This window comes from Mustela nigripes, chromosome 6, assembly GCF_022355385.1.
Source record: "Mustela nigripes isolate SB6536 chromosome 6, MUSNIG.SB6536, whole genome shotgun sequence".
Lineage (NCBI taxonomy): Eukaryota > Metazoa > Chordata > Mammalia > Carnivora > Mustelidae > Mustela > Mustela nigripes.
Window position 1 is genome coordinate 80,686,308 of NC_081562.1, and position 12,924 is coordinate 80,699,231.

The window sequence follows — 12,924 nt, forward strand, 5'->3', positions numbered from 1 at the left end:
ACAAACTGCCAAGTAAAATATATTATATTCTCTTGCCTTGACAAATAGACTTTCATGGTGACAATTTTATGTCAGTGTAAAGCTGTGGTTATTTTATGATAGGGTAGACAAAATATTAAAGATTACTAACTTTAATAATTTTATAGTACAATCAAAATTTTATTAAATTGATTAAGATGAACTTGTACTTCTTTTTGGAAAAGGTACGTAGACTATAATAAATATTTTTGTACATATAAAATGATCCACAAGTCTAGTGTTCAGTGTCCTGATAATTTCAATGTAAAAAGTCAAATTCATTTCTATCTCCAAAACTGCAAATCAGAGCATGAGGAGAAGGAAGGAAGTGGACATTTAGCACACTAATGGGAAATAATTTGTCATTATGCAAGAATCCGTTCTTTCCTGAGAAGAATCTGACAAGTCAATTAACATGTCTTTTACCGTGCACCGCTGTTCCTCAGGCCCTCTCCAGTATGAACAGCAGTACAACCAGCCACCCTTAACAGCATTGGGACGTTGTGGCCTTTTCTTTTGAGGTCACAGCACAAGAAATTTTTTGACAAGAGTTTCTCTGGCATCTGAGCGCCAGTTTATTCCCAAGAAGAGACATTTAGGGTCACTCATTGTGCTGTGCTAGCGCTCAGTGCTAAGCCCTGAGAAAGAGAAGCACACATGTATTCTTTGATAAATGTGTTTGTGTTTGTGATATGTGTGTCCATCTAATGAGCAGAGCCTGGGGAAGCTGCCATCTTGCCTGTATCGCAGGTGGTGTTATAAAGCTCATGCCTAGGATTCTTGCAGGTTTTGATTCAAACACCACCTAATTAGCTACTCCCAACACACATAAATGCATACACACATGCGCGCGCAGGTGCGCACATGTACTCTTATAATTCTCTAGTCCCTCTTCCAGATTTCATTTTCTTCAGAGTACGTATTCCTACCTGACACCTGCTGTGTATTAATTTTTTTCTTGTTTATGTCCCCAACTTAAATATAAGCTCTGTAAATAAATACTCCTTTCCCCTTTCCTCTTAGGTCACTGCTAGGCAGTGCATGTGTATGTTCAGGGGAGTGGGGGCAGGAGCATCAGCTAGAAAGAAGGTAACACAAGGAATGCAGGACAGTTACCCAAGTCACTTGTGCTCAGGTATACTTCTGACAAATACCATAAGATACTACTGTTTTCCAGATTTCTGTGTTTACAGTGGAAACTAAGGAAATCTTCTGCTAGAAGTTTAATTCGGGAGTTGAGAAGGTGACTTGCTGACATTCGTTCCCCTTCAGTGTTCTGCAGTGAGAACTTGAGGGCATCCTCTGAGTCCTTTCTCACCCTCTGTGGCCCCCTTAGCTTGTGTCCTTGAATAAGGTCATAAACACATTACCAAAATCAGACCCTCCCTCTTACAAATATGTCTACATGATCGTATCGTTTACAAAGTAAAAAAATGTAAAGTGAGAAAGCTAAGGGTAGTGTCCTGCCCAAAAAAACTCAGTGGAAGAGGCATTGGCAAGACAAATGCAATCTAAATGCAAATAAAAAATAAAATATTCTTTTTTATAAAAAATTTTATTTATTTGAGAGAGAGAGTGAGAGAGAGAGCAAAAATAGGGGAAGAAGCAGAGGGAGAAGCAGGCTCCCTGCTGAGCAGAGAGCCCAATTCGGGACTTGATTCCAGGACCCTGGGATCCTGACCTGAGCCAAAGGCAGAGGCTTAACTGACTGAGCCACACAGGTGCCCCCCAAAATAACTATTCTCATAAATAGAAGACTGGCGTATTTCCTGAGCTTTTTCTTTTCTTTCTTTCCTTCTCTTTTATTTTTTTGGTTTTTTTTTCCATTCTCTCAAACCATCAGTCCTAGATTATACCAGTAAAAAGTACATAAAGGAAATCATTGTAAAAATAAAATTAATATATCATGACTGAAGCCAAAAATATACAGTTTCTTTATAATAGCAGTGAAGGAAAAAAATGTAGAACTCATCCCATTAAAAGGGTTATTAATAACACTTCACTAATAACATAGACTTCACTGGGTCAGCAGTTTAGCTGAAACAGTCCCTGACAGCAAGCAACCTCATCAGAGTTTGGTTCGTTTTTTTCTTTTGAAACATTTCTTCATGAAATTGTTTCTGGTGTACCTGTGTCAATGGCTTCGCAGCATTTCTTTTTTCTTTTCTTTTTTTTTTATTTTAAGCTTTAAAATGTATGCTCTCCCCACAGAATTTTCACGCAGTCTTCTAAGCTGTTGGAAATTGAATCTTTTCATGGCAGTAATGATGATCAGTTAGCTGATGTAAACATTTGGGAGCTATCCAAAACGTCTGCATCAAACGCTAAGTGAAAATAGGAGATTTCATGTTTCATTCTAAAGACTTAGATAGACTCTTTTATAAATAGATGTCAAGAATGAATAGTGATTTGTACTTTCCTTGGAAAATTCTGCCACCTTGAATTTATATATAAGAGTCTACAGTTAGAAAAATGAGGTAGGCCTCATAGTTTTAGGGAGAAGACATGCTGTATGATTCTATATACAATTACCTGGGGGAAAAGGGAGAAAGAAAGAAAGGTGATCTTAGTTATAGATTCTCAGTGTTTTGGGACAAGAGTTCTCAAATTAACTCTACTTCAGGTGTGAGTAATTCTCCAGGTACAAATTTTGCATGTGGTTAGTAATCGTGGCTCTACACCTTCCTTAGATAAAACCTCCAGGTTATCTGTCAAAGAGTATGTTTTATTAATGAGCCTTTATTAAATTACTATGTGCCAGGAAGTGTGCTATCCACTAAAAATGTGAGATTTACTTCACATTCCAGTGAGGAAGAGCTATGTACTAAAACACACACACACACACACACATTTAATACTCAAAAGAATTGAAAGCAGGGTCTTGAAGAGACCATTGGATACCCCTGTTCACTGCAGCATTACATACAATAGCTAAAACTTGGAAGCAAACCAAATGTCGCTGGAGAGATGGATGGATAAACAAAATGTGATATATATATACAATGGAATATCATTCAGCCTCAAAAAGGAAGGAAATTCTGGCACATGCTACATCATGGATGACCCTTGAGGACATTATACTAAATGAACTAAGGCAATGCATACAAACTAACACCATGTGATTCCACTTATATGAGGTACCTATTATATTTAAAATCATAGGCACAGAAGTAAACCAGTGATTGCCAGGGACTGGGGGAAGGGACAATGGAGAGCTATTGTTTAATGGGTACATAGTTTTGGAGATGGATGGTGGTGATGGTTGCCTAACAATGTGAATGTAATTAATGCCAGTAAACTGTACCGGTAAAAATGGTAAATTTAGGCTATGTGTATTTTATCACAACAAAAAATTTTTAAAAACACAGCCACATTTAAGAATGATAAGTATGCACTAGAAACAGGGATGCCGGAGTGGCTCAGTGAGTTAAATGGCTGCCTTCAGCTCAGGTCATGATCCTAGTGTCCTGGGATCGAGTCCCACATAGGGCTCCTTTCTTGACAGGGAGCCTGCTTCTGCCTCTGCCTGCCTGTGCTCTCTCTCTCTGACAAATAAATAAAATATTTTTTTAAAAAGTATGCACTAGAAACATAGCATACTATAGGGTCACTGAAGAGGAGGCAGTACCCTCTGTGTCAGGTGGAGACACAACTAGAGAAGGCTTGCAGTGGAGGGGATAGCCGAGGGCTCCAAGGACAGAACACATTAGCACTTGCTCAGCCACCTTCATCTAACACCAGGTTACCGAGCCCTCCTAACCCCTCTACACACCTACTTTCTGGAAACCATGGCTCCCGATTCCTGACTGGAGAACCTGCCCTCCGGGGTGCCCCAGACTCCCCCTCTCGCTCATGACTTGTGTGCTTTTCAAGTCAGAGGTGTTGATTCCTGGGGGTCTATGCCAGTTGTATTAACTAGTATCATTACTCAAACTAAATGTTATGTGAATCAATTCGGGTTCAGTGTGAAAACAAAGAGAATTCTGGGTCTATGAAAACAAATGCTTTGGAAGGGCTCCCTAAATTGAAAAAATGAAAATCTGAAATGAAAATTGAAGATGTTTTTGCATTGGGGAGGTCAGACACCTAAAAATAACTGGAAGACAATGGTAAGACGTCTCGATGAATTTTGCATTCATTACCTTGTGAGTGCATTTCAACTTCTCTCTTCAGTGAAATGAAAGCTAGAAATTATAGAACCATGCAAAAAGGAAAAAAATAATTCAATATCAATGTGGAGGAATTTCAGTCAGCAGACTTCTTCTCAAAGAAAAAGCCTGGACCCTACCATTAAAGTTTGACCACTTAAATGAGACATTTGTATTTTAATTTTAAACAGTTCAATAAATACAGATAGATAATCTTTTATTAACTCCCTTTCTCTACCACAGTATCAATTACAGGTGTGAGTTTCTTGGGTATGAAGACAGTGGTGTAGAGCATAGACTCTGAAACCAGATTTCCTGGGTTGGATTATGGCTGTACCACTTAGGAGCTATCTGACTTGGAGCAAATTAATCTCTTTGCACCTTAATTTTATCATCTATTTAACGGGGCTAATAATAGTACCTATATAAGACATTTAGTGTATGCAAAGCCTTAGAAAAGTGCCTGTCACAATTAATGCCATGTAAGTGTTAGCTATTCCCAGTGCAAGTAACGGTACTGGTACTATTACTACTAACTGTATTCTGCCAGGGAGTGAAGGAAGCGGGGAAGCAAAGAGGAGCGGGTATTTGGAAAAGGGAATTGACTGCGAACTACAGAGTTGTGATCATGCCAGCTGGAGGTGTAGTACCTGTGGGAAAGATGAATGATGAGATCGTCTCCAGTCTAGATGGGGAAGGTGCTCTTCTGCCACCCCACCGCTGACCTGCCCGGTATTTCTAATCCTCTCTGCTCTCTCGGTCACTGGTATGCCTGGTTGTGAGATCCTAATGAACATGGAGTTTGAGTGGTCTCAAACCCTAAGGAATTTACAATGTAGAAAAAGAGTCTCACACATAAATAATACAAGAGAATACATGTTGTTAAGAATACCTTATATATTCTGTATTTTAAGTAAAAATGTGTTACAGCTGCAAAGAAAAAGGTACAACAAACTGACCTGAGAGAAGGTGATAGAATGTGTGCATTGAGCTGGATGAATAAGCATTTATCCATAAATGGTCGCATAAAATAATAAGCATCCAAATGCACATGGCCGTGGCTAGAATTAATAGAAGAGGTCATCAGAGTGCCCTTTGCAAGTTGAGCAACAAAGAAACCTTCTGCCCTACACTAAAGGATTTGGAAAATATAACATCTGTATCACAAGGTCATGGGTATTTTCAGTTCGACTTTTCCCTGATGAAACTCTGAAATATGTCACTGAGCCAAACCAACTATCTATGATTAAGTCATATGACTTCTGAAATATTTCTTTCTTCCATCTTCCTATTTTTTAGCTCTCTAGCTTAGACAACTGGCAAGATAAAAATGAACATGAAATGTTGAGTACAACCAAGAAAAGGCTATAACCATTGTTCACTGTCTTTCCCTTCAATACAACCCACTAAAAGGAGATTCCATAAAATCATTCCACTTTGGTGTCATACTTTATGGACAGTGTCATTCTGGCATCATTATTCTGTGTCTTACATTAACGTTCTAGAAAGAAATGGAGACGGGAACATTCTCCTGAGTGCTCACTAAAGATTGGAAATGGACAATGAGGAGATCAAGCACTCAGCATTGGAATTTGCCACAGAAAAACAGGTACTGATTCCTACCCTAAAATTTATTCACTGTGTGATAATGGAAAAGCTACAGAATGTCTGTAAAATGCAGGCACTAATTCTTATCCTCTTGCATTTCTGGAAAATTAAGAAAACTAATTAAGATAAACTACTTGGCACATTACAGATATTTGGTAAATGTTTCTTGAATGAATAAACTTACACAATGCAGTTCTTTTTATTCTTTACCTTTTTCGAAAATATTTTATTGGTTTTGAATTTCAAGAGTGATTGTATTTGTTTGCTAGGGCTGCCAACACAAAGGACTGGAAATTGGGAGGCTTAAACAACCGAAGTTTCTTCTCTCACAGTTCTGGAGGCTGGAAATCCAAGAGCAAAGTGTTGACAGCAGGGTGGGCTCCTTCCAGGGGCTGTGAGGGAAGGCAGTGGCTGCTCCAGGCCTCTCCCCTCGACTGTAGATAGCCATCATTTTGTCTTCCCATTGTCTTCCCTGATTCTGTGTCTAAGTTTCCCCTTTATAAGGGCATATGGATGGCTCAGTTAGTTAAGCGTCTATCTTTGTCTCAGGTCTTGATCTCTAGGTCCTAGAATCAAGTCCTACATCAGGCTCCCTGCTAAGTGGGGAGTCTGCTTCTCTATCTCACTCTGCTCCTCCCTGCCGCTCCTTCCCACTGTCTCTCAAGGAAATAAAATCTCATATAGATATAGATATAGATATAGATATAGATATAGATATAGATATAGATATCTATCTATCTATATAGATAGATAGATATCTATATCTATATCATCATATAGATATAGATATCTATCTATCTATATAGATAGATAGATATCTATATCTATATCATCTATATCTATATTTCCCCTTTTTGTAAGGACACCAGTCATAAGGACAATCACTCCAGTATGATCTCATTTTAGCTTAGCTAATTACACCTACAGCTAATTTCAAGTAAGGTCACATTCTGAGGTACTGGGCGGTTAGGACTTTAACATATGAATTTGAGGGGGGACATAATTCAATTCGTAAGAGTAATGAAGGCTTTGTGCAATAATTCAAGCAATAAAGAGATATAAAATTTAATACTCTCCTCCTCTAATCTAGTCCCATTCTTCAGCTTCCAATATTTTGGAAAGTATCCTTCCATAAGTCTGTCTATGACTGACCCACCCAACACCCCAGGTGTTACATAGTCCTATAGTTAGACACGCAACCAGGTATATAGTCTTTTTATAAAAAATAAAATGTATTACACCTATTTTTAGCACTTGCTTTTTTCACTTCACAATATATCACGGATATTTTTCTAAATCAATGAGTATAGACCTACGTAAATATTTGAATAATATTCAGTCTTATTGGTGGTAAATAATAATCAGTTTTATTGGTGGATGTTCAGGGTATATTCTAGGGCTTTGGAGAGTTCATTCCTTAAATACAGCAATATGCAATTTCACTCAGCCTTTTTCTTAAAACTAGCACTTTTATTTATGTAAGTTAGATTCCTAGAAGTGGCATTTCTAGGTCAAAGATACGCACATTTAAATTTCATGTTACCAGGTGACTTTCAAAAATGTTAACAATTTACACATTCGCCAATGTGCCTAAAAGGTATGTTTTCTCCACACTTTTGCCAAAGTAAATTTGATCCATTTTAAAAAAAATTCTTGTCTCTCTGATACATGAAAACTCTCTATTTCTTTAGTATATCCCTGACCAACACTGTAGTTTAGCATCTTTTTAAAATGTTTAATGGCTATTTGTATCCCTCATTAGATAATTGCTAGATCATCTTGTGTACTCCTTTTTCTGTTATATTTCTTGTCTTTTGTTTATTCACAAGTCATTGTCTATAAAGGAAATTAATGCCTTGTCATATTTGTTGCAAATATTCTTTCCCAATCTATCATTTGTCCCTCAACTTTTTTATTTTAAAGATTTTATTTATTTGTTTGATAGAGATCACAAGTAGGCAGAGAGACAGGTGGGGCAGGGGGGCAGCAGGCTCCCTGCTGAGCAGAGAGTCTGATGCGGGGCTCCATCCCAGGACCCTGAGATCATGACCTGAGCCAAAGGCAGAGGCTTTAACCCACTGAGCCACCCAGACACCCCATCCCTCAACTTTTTAATGGTGCCTTTGACATTCAGAAATGTTTGGTTTCTTTGTAGTCACGTCAATCCATTTTAAACATTTTTTGTGGATTTTTCTTTTTTAAAGATTTTATTTGTGAGGGAGAGAGAGGGAGAGAGAGTGAATGCACCAGATGGGGGAGGGAGAAACAGACTTCCCACTGAGCAGGGAGCAGACGTGGGGCTCAATCCCCGGACCTGGGATCATATGTGAGCTGAAGGCAGATGTTTAATGGATGGAGCCACCCAGACACCCCCGATTTGTGGATTTTTCTAACATATGAAGGTCCCTTTCCTACCCTCAAGTTTCATAATCTTCATTATATCCTAATATTCTCTTTATATTTACTCAAGTTACAAATCTATCTATCTTCCTTCCTTCCTTCCTTCTTCCTTTCAGGTGAGTATTTCCTTACTTTAATGCTCTATATAAGGTAATTGTGGCTTTTCTCAATAATTTGAAATATAAGCATCGCCATATACAAAGTTCATATTTTAACTTGAATTGGTTTCTGCACTCTCTGTTCTGTTTCATTGATCAATTTGTTCATCCCTGAGCTAATATTCATATTATTTTGATTGTAGCAGCCATGCTGGAAAGTTTAATATCCGGTATGGCAAGTTCCCCTTCATTGTTTGTTTTCTTTCAAAACTTTCTTGACAATACTGACACACTTTTTCTTCCATGTATTAACTTCAGAATTATTTTGACCAGTTAAAACCAACAATAACCACAACAGTGGGACTCTGACCCCAATTGCTTCAAATGTACGTATTTGGGAATATTAATGATTTTCCCTATACAGAAATCACTCTCATCAACTATATGAGCTCAACAGGAAATCTGTGGCTTAGAAAGGTAGTGTTCCTTGCCCAAGGCCACATAGCTGGCAAGAGACAGAAACTGCCTTGCCTTTCTCTCTGGCACAAACTCCACAATATTAATCACTTCCTTCATTCATATCGGAGAAGGAAAGTGATAAACTAATTTTCTGAGATTCTCCCAACTAAACTACATAGCAGCTTAACTATTTACAAAGCTGTCAGAGGCAAGCAGAACGTGACCAAGCATGACACCGGTTTATAAACAAATAATTTTTATCCCAATACCTTTCTTCTCATCCTTCCAGAGACTGAGATAGAATGAGAATAAACTTCCACTCATTAAGTACCTGGAAGATTCTGGTTCAAACACGTCCTTACTGATACAAAATTGGTCATCATCGCTTCACTTTTTTGGTTTAAACACATATTCTTCTGAAATGTAAATATTCTTACACAAATTACAGCCTATATTGGTATGAATTGGTTTAATTGCTACTCTTCTAACAACCAGCTAGTGGAATCTCTATTCATAAGTGTTTGCTCTAGGGTGGTGGGACATGGAAAGGGGAATGGATGTGGAAAGGGAGACATGACCTCAGAGCAGCCAGGGTTAGAATGCTGGAGGCTAGAAGGAGCCTGGGTAGGTGGACAGACTGACCAACAGACAGCGGAAAGGGGCTAAGGGACACGGAGGTGGGGCCGGGTAAGAGGCAAGTTACTTCACACTTGCCTTGGAGCTCCTCCCTTCTGCCCAGCCACCAGGTGACAAGTGAAGCAAATCCTCCTCTCTAAGAAATGGAGGGCTGCCCTGCCTTCTTCCACTGACAGACTGATAGCTCGCCTATTCCCAGAACAACCACATTTCTTCAAGGGAGGTCTGGCCACGGTTTGCCATCTCTCCTGCTAAAAAATGAAGCCCTTTCCAAAACATCTCAGAAAATAAAATAACAGCAAAAAGGTCGGTGTCAAGCAAAGAGCCTAGCCTAAAGCTGGGAACTAGTTGCTAACAGATGGACCCATCAGGCAGCAAATAGGAAAACTAGCAAGGACTAAACCAGGCAAATCAAGAACTAACAAAAGTCAGTTAACTGACCCATCAGTACTATTGAGCACCAGCTACATGCAAAGTGCCGGTTAAATCGAGTTTTAAAAAATTCGTCAGTGTAACAGACTGATGTGGGCTACCTATCACCTCAGGGCTCACAATTTTGCATGTCTCCACCCACTTGTGGTTCTGGGCAGAACAAAATTAGGTTCTGCCCCTCACATGGAATCAAAGTGGGGATGTCGGGCATAAATTTTCTACTCATTCTGCTTGTGCGCAATGCGTATTTCTTCAAATTACTGGGTCAGAGTCATGTTTATGATATTTCCTCATAAAAAGCAATGTGTACAGCCTAAAGTGATGAGCAAATAATTTTCAGCGCAGGGGGAAATAATATCAAATTATTACCCCAGAATGTAGAAAGAAGTACCTGTCAAATATTCGTTAACTTGGAAAAAGAGAGAGAGAAACCAAGAAATAGATTCTCAAGTGTAGAACAAACTGATGGTTACTGCAGGGGAGGTGTGGGGGGGTGAGCTAGGTGACGGGGATTTGAGTCCATTTGTAATGGACTCAATCTCTACAGTACAATATAGAGATTCAGTGTTGAATCTCTACATTGTACTAAGATTGCACTGTATGTTAACTAACTGAAATTCAATAAGAACTTTAAAAAATATTAACTTAGTAAGAAAATGTGCATCTACCCTATGTTTGCCATATATGGGTATAATAGGTTTGCTTATAACATTCTGAAATAGAAGGGAGGTGATTTTAAAATGTAATACAAAATGTCTATCATTTTTTAAAAGATTTTATTTATTTGACAGAGAGAGAGTCCAAGCAGGAGGAGTGGGAGAGGGAGAAACAGGCTCCCCGCTGAGTAAGGAGCCCAGTGTGGGACTCGATCCCAGGACTCTGGGATCGTGACCTGAGCCGAAGGCTGATGCTTAACCAACTGAGCCACCCAGGCGCCCCCCAAATGTCCATCATTTAAGGGTTTAAAAGGTGTGTTTCAATTCTGTCCACTAAACGCCAGCAGTATTTTAATACACACAGTGTCCAAACAAATATATGTTACCTGCAATAGACATATACCTCCACTAAAAAAAAAAAAAAAAAAAAAAAAACCAAAAAAACCCCCCACAAAAAAAAAAAAAAAAAAAAAAAATCCAAACAAACCACACACAAAAAACAAACAAATGCCTTTGTAGGAATGGGGTGGGAGGAACTGGTGCTGGGTTAGAGGTCATGGGCTCTCTACCAGGCTGTGTGGGTTCTGCAGGGGGGGGCGGAGTATAGTGGTGTTTGCCCACAGCTGGTGGAATATGCAGATCAGAGGAGACCCAGCAATGGGCTCCTTTGCAAAGTGCAAAAACCTGCCAAATGCAAAATGTCCTACTCTCGTGTGAAAACCAGGGTGCTTTACTCTGGTGTGCCAGAGTAAAAATTGTAAAATTTTACAATTGTAAAATTTGTAAATGCTCTAAAATTGTAAATGCTGATTTCAAAATTTGTATTCCGTAGCTCACTACTTGAAGAATTTTGCAGGTTTTTCGTAATGTAAACCATACCATTCCTCAATCAATGTGTTTTTGTGAACTTAATATATTTGGTTTTCCTAAAATGAGGTTGCTTTACTGGACATCTATTACGGTTTCATGTTTGTTCATCTAATTGATTCCAATCATTCTGTACTCAAAGGTCCCCCAAAGTGTGCTGTTCGGTAGTGAACTTTTCATTTCCAAGACTAGTCACAGAGAGCAAAGGCAGTGCTGCCACCAATAGGAGCCCCAGTATCTCCACTGAAACTCAGTGCTCCAGGTTCCCTACTTAGAACTGTTGTTAAAGAAACTAAAGCATGGTATGGGCCATGGTATGGGCCACAGGGAAGAAATGGGAAGAGCTCCTTAGCTGCATGAATCTTAAATTTAAAACTGAAAATCCCATCTTGTAACAGCAACAGTGACAACAAAAGGCATTGCAGAAAAATAGACTCAAAGGCAAAGGTTTTGGAGCAGGGTGCAATACGGACCTCCTTGATAGTGATCGATCTCTATTCAGCACTTAATAAGGAGTCCCCATGAAAACATTCTTCCTTGTCTACATGACTAACATACAAAGAATAAAAGCCAAAGAAAATATTAGCATGCATTTAATAAGGAATGTGGTTGGCATAATGTGTTTTCACGACTGCACTTTTGTATGAATATAGCTGTGTAATTTACGCTCCACTTGCTGCAAACTTAGGCTTTTATTGCAAAAATAAAGGTTCAAGCTATACAAGCATTATTTAAGGGACCAGAAAAAGTGAAATAGTAACATTTAAAAAGTATGCAAGATGATTTTTCTTAAAACCTAAGTGTTCATTTAGTTATAATTTATAATTATTAACTTATTTATATTACAATAATATTTTATTATAGGATATAATTATTAATTTATTTTATTTATATTGATTTATATTATAAACTTGTGTATTAAAATTTGGACACAATTGAAAGTGAGGTGTATATATCCATATAAGGCTTTTCTAATTCTTACATTCAAAGGGTCTCACGGTCCTTGATCTAGAAACATCTTTGTGAGCATTGTGGGAAATTAGAAAATCTTCTTTCTGTAGTCACAACCATGAGAAGAAAATTGTGGGTTGCCACTAAGCCCCAGCTCCTCCCATCCATTTTTAAACTACTCAACCCTTCTCATTTCAAACAGCTCGAAATTACAAAAGACCGAATTCCTCATTCAGTTTCACCCACACAATTCCCGTTGCCTTTTTTTGCGAATTGTATCAAACACATCTGAAGCTACATTTATCCAAAATGAATATAGTATTTGTTTATTTGACTTCCAACTTATATTTGTTTGGTGTTAAGGAAATTTCTTAGAATTTTCATGAAAATCATCAGAGGTCTTAGAAAATCTATTTTAGTCCGTGTGTGTTTAATTCTTGACTTTCAACCACCTATTAAGCACTTACGGTATGGTGGCCCCTGTCTCAGGTAGCAAGTGTGGGAAAATGAATTCTCAATTCTAAAGCTAAGAATTAATAAAGGAATAATTTTTTAAGTCTAACCAATGTATATATTTATTTGCAGATACTCCATTTGAATTCAAATAAAATAAATATGAGATGATAAAATTGCAATTGTTGGTGAAATTTC

General features: G+C 38.2%; 1 long non-coding RNA gene across 1 annotated transcript in view; it reads left to right on the plus strand.

Moving 5' to 3' along the window:
• LOC132020663 (uncharacterized) overlaps window positions 1-12,924 on the plus strand; it is a 101,989-nt gene that overhangs the window by 58,089 nt on the left and 30,976 nt on the right. Inside the window, exon 2 of the long non-coding RNA XR_009405053.1 lies at window positions 5,672-5,775. This is a non-coding gene — a long non-coding RNA (uncharacterized LOC132020663). The remainder of the gene's footprint in view (window positions 1-5,671; window positions 5,776-12,924) is intronic.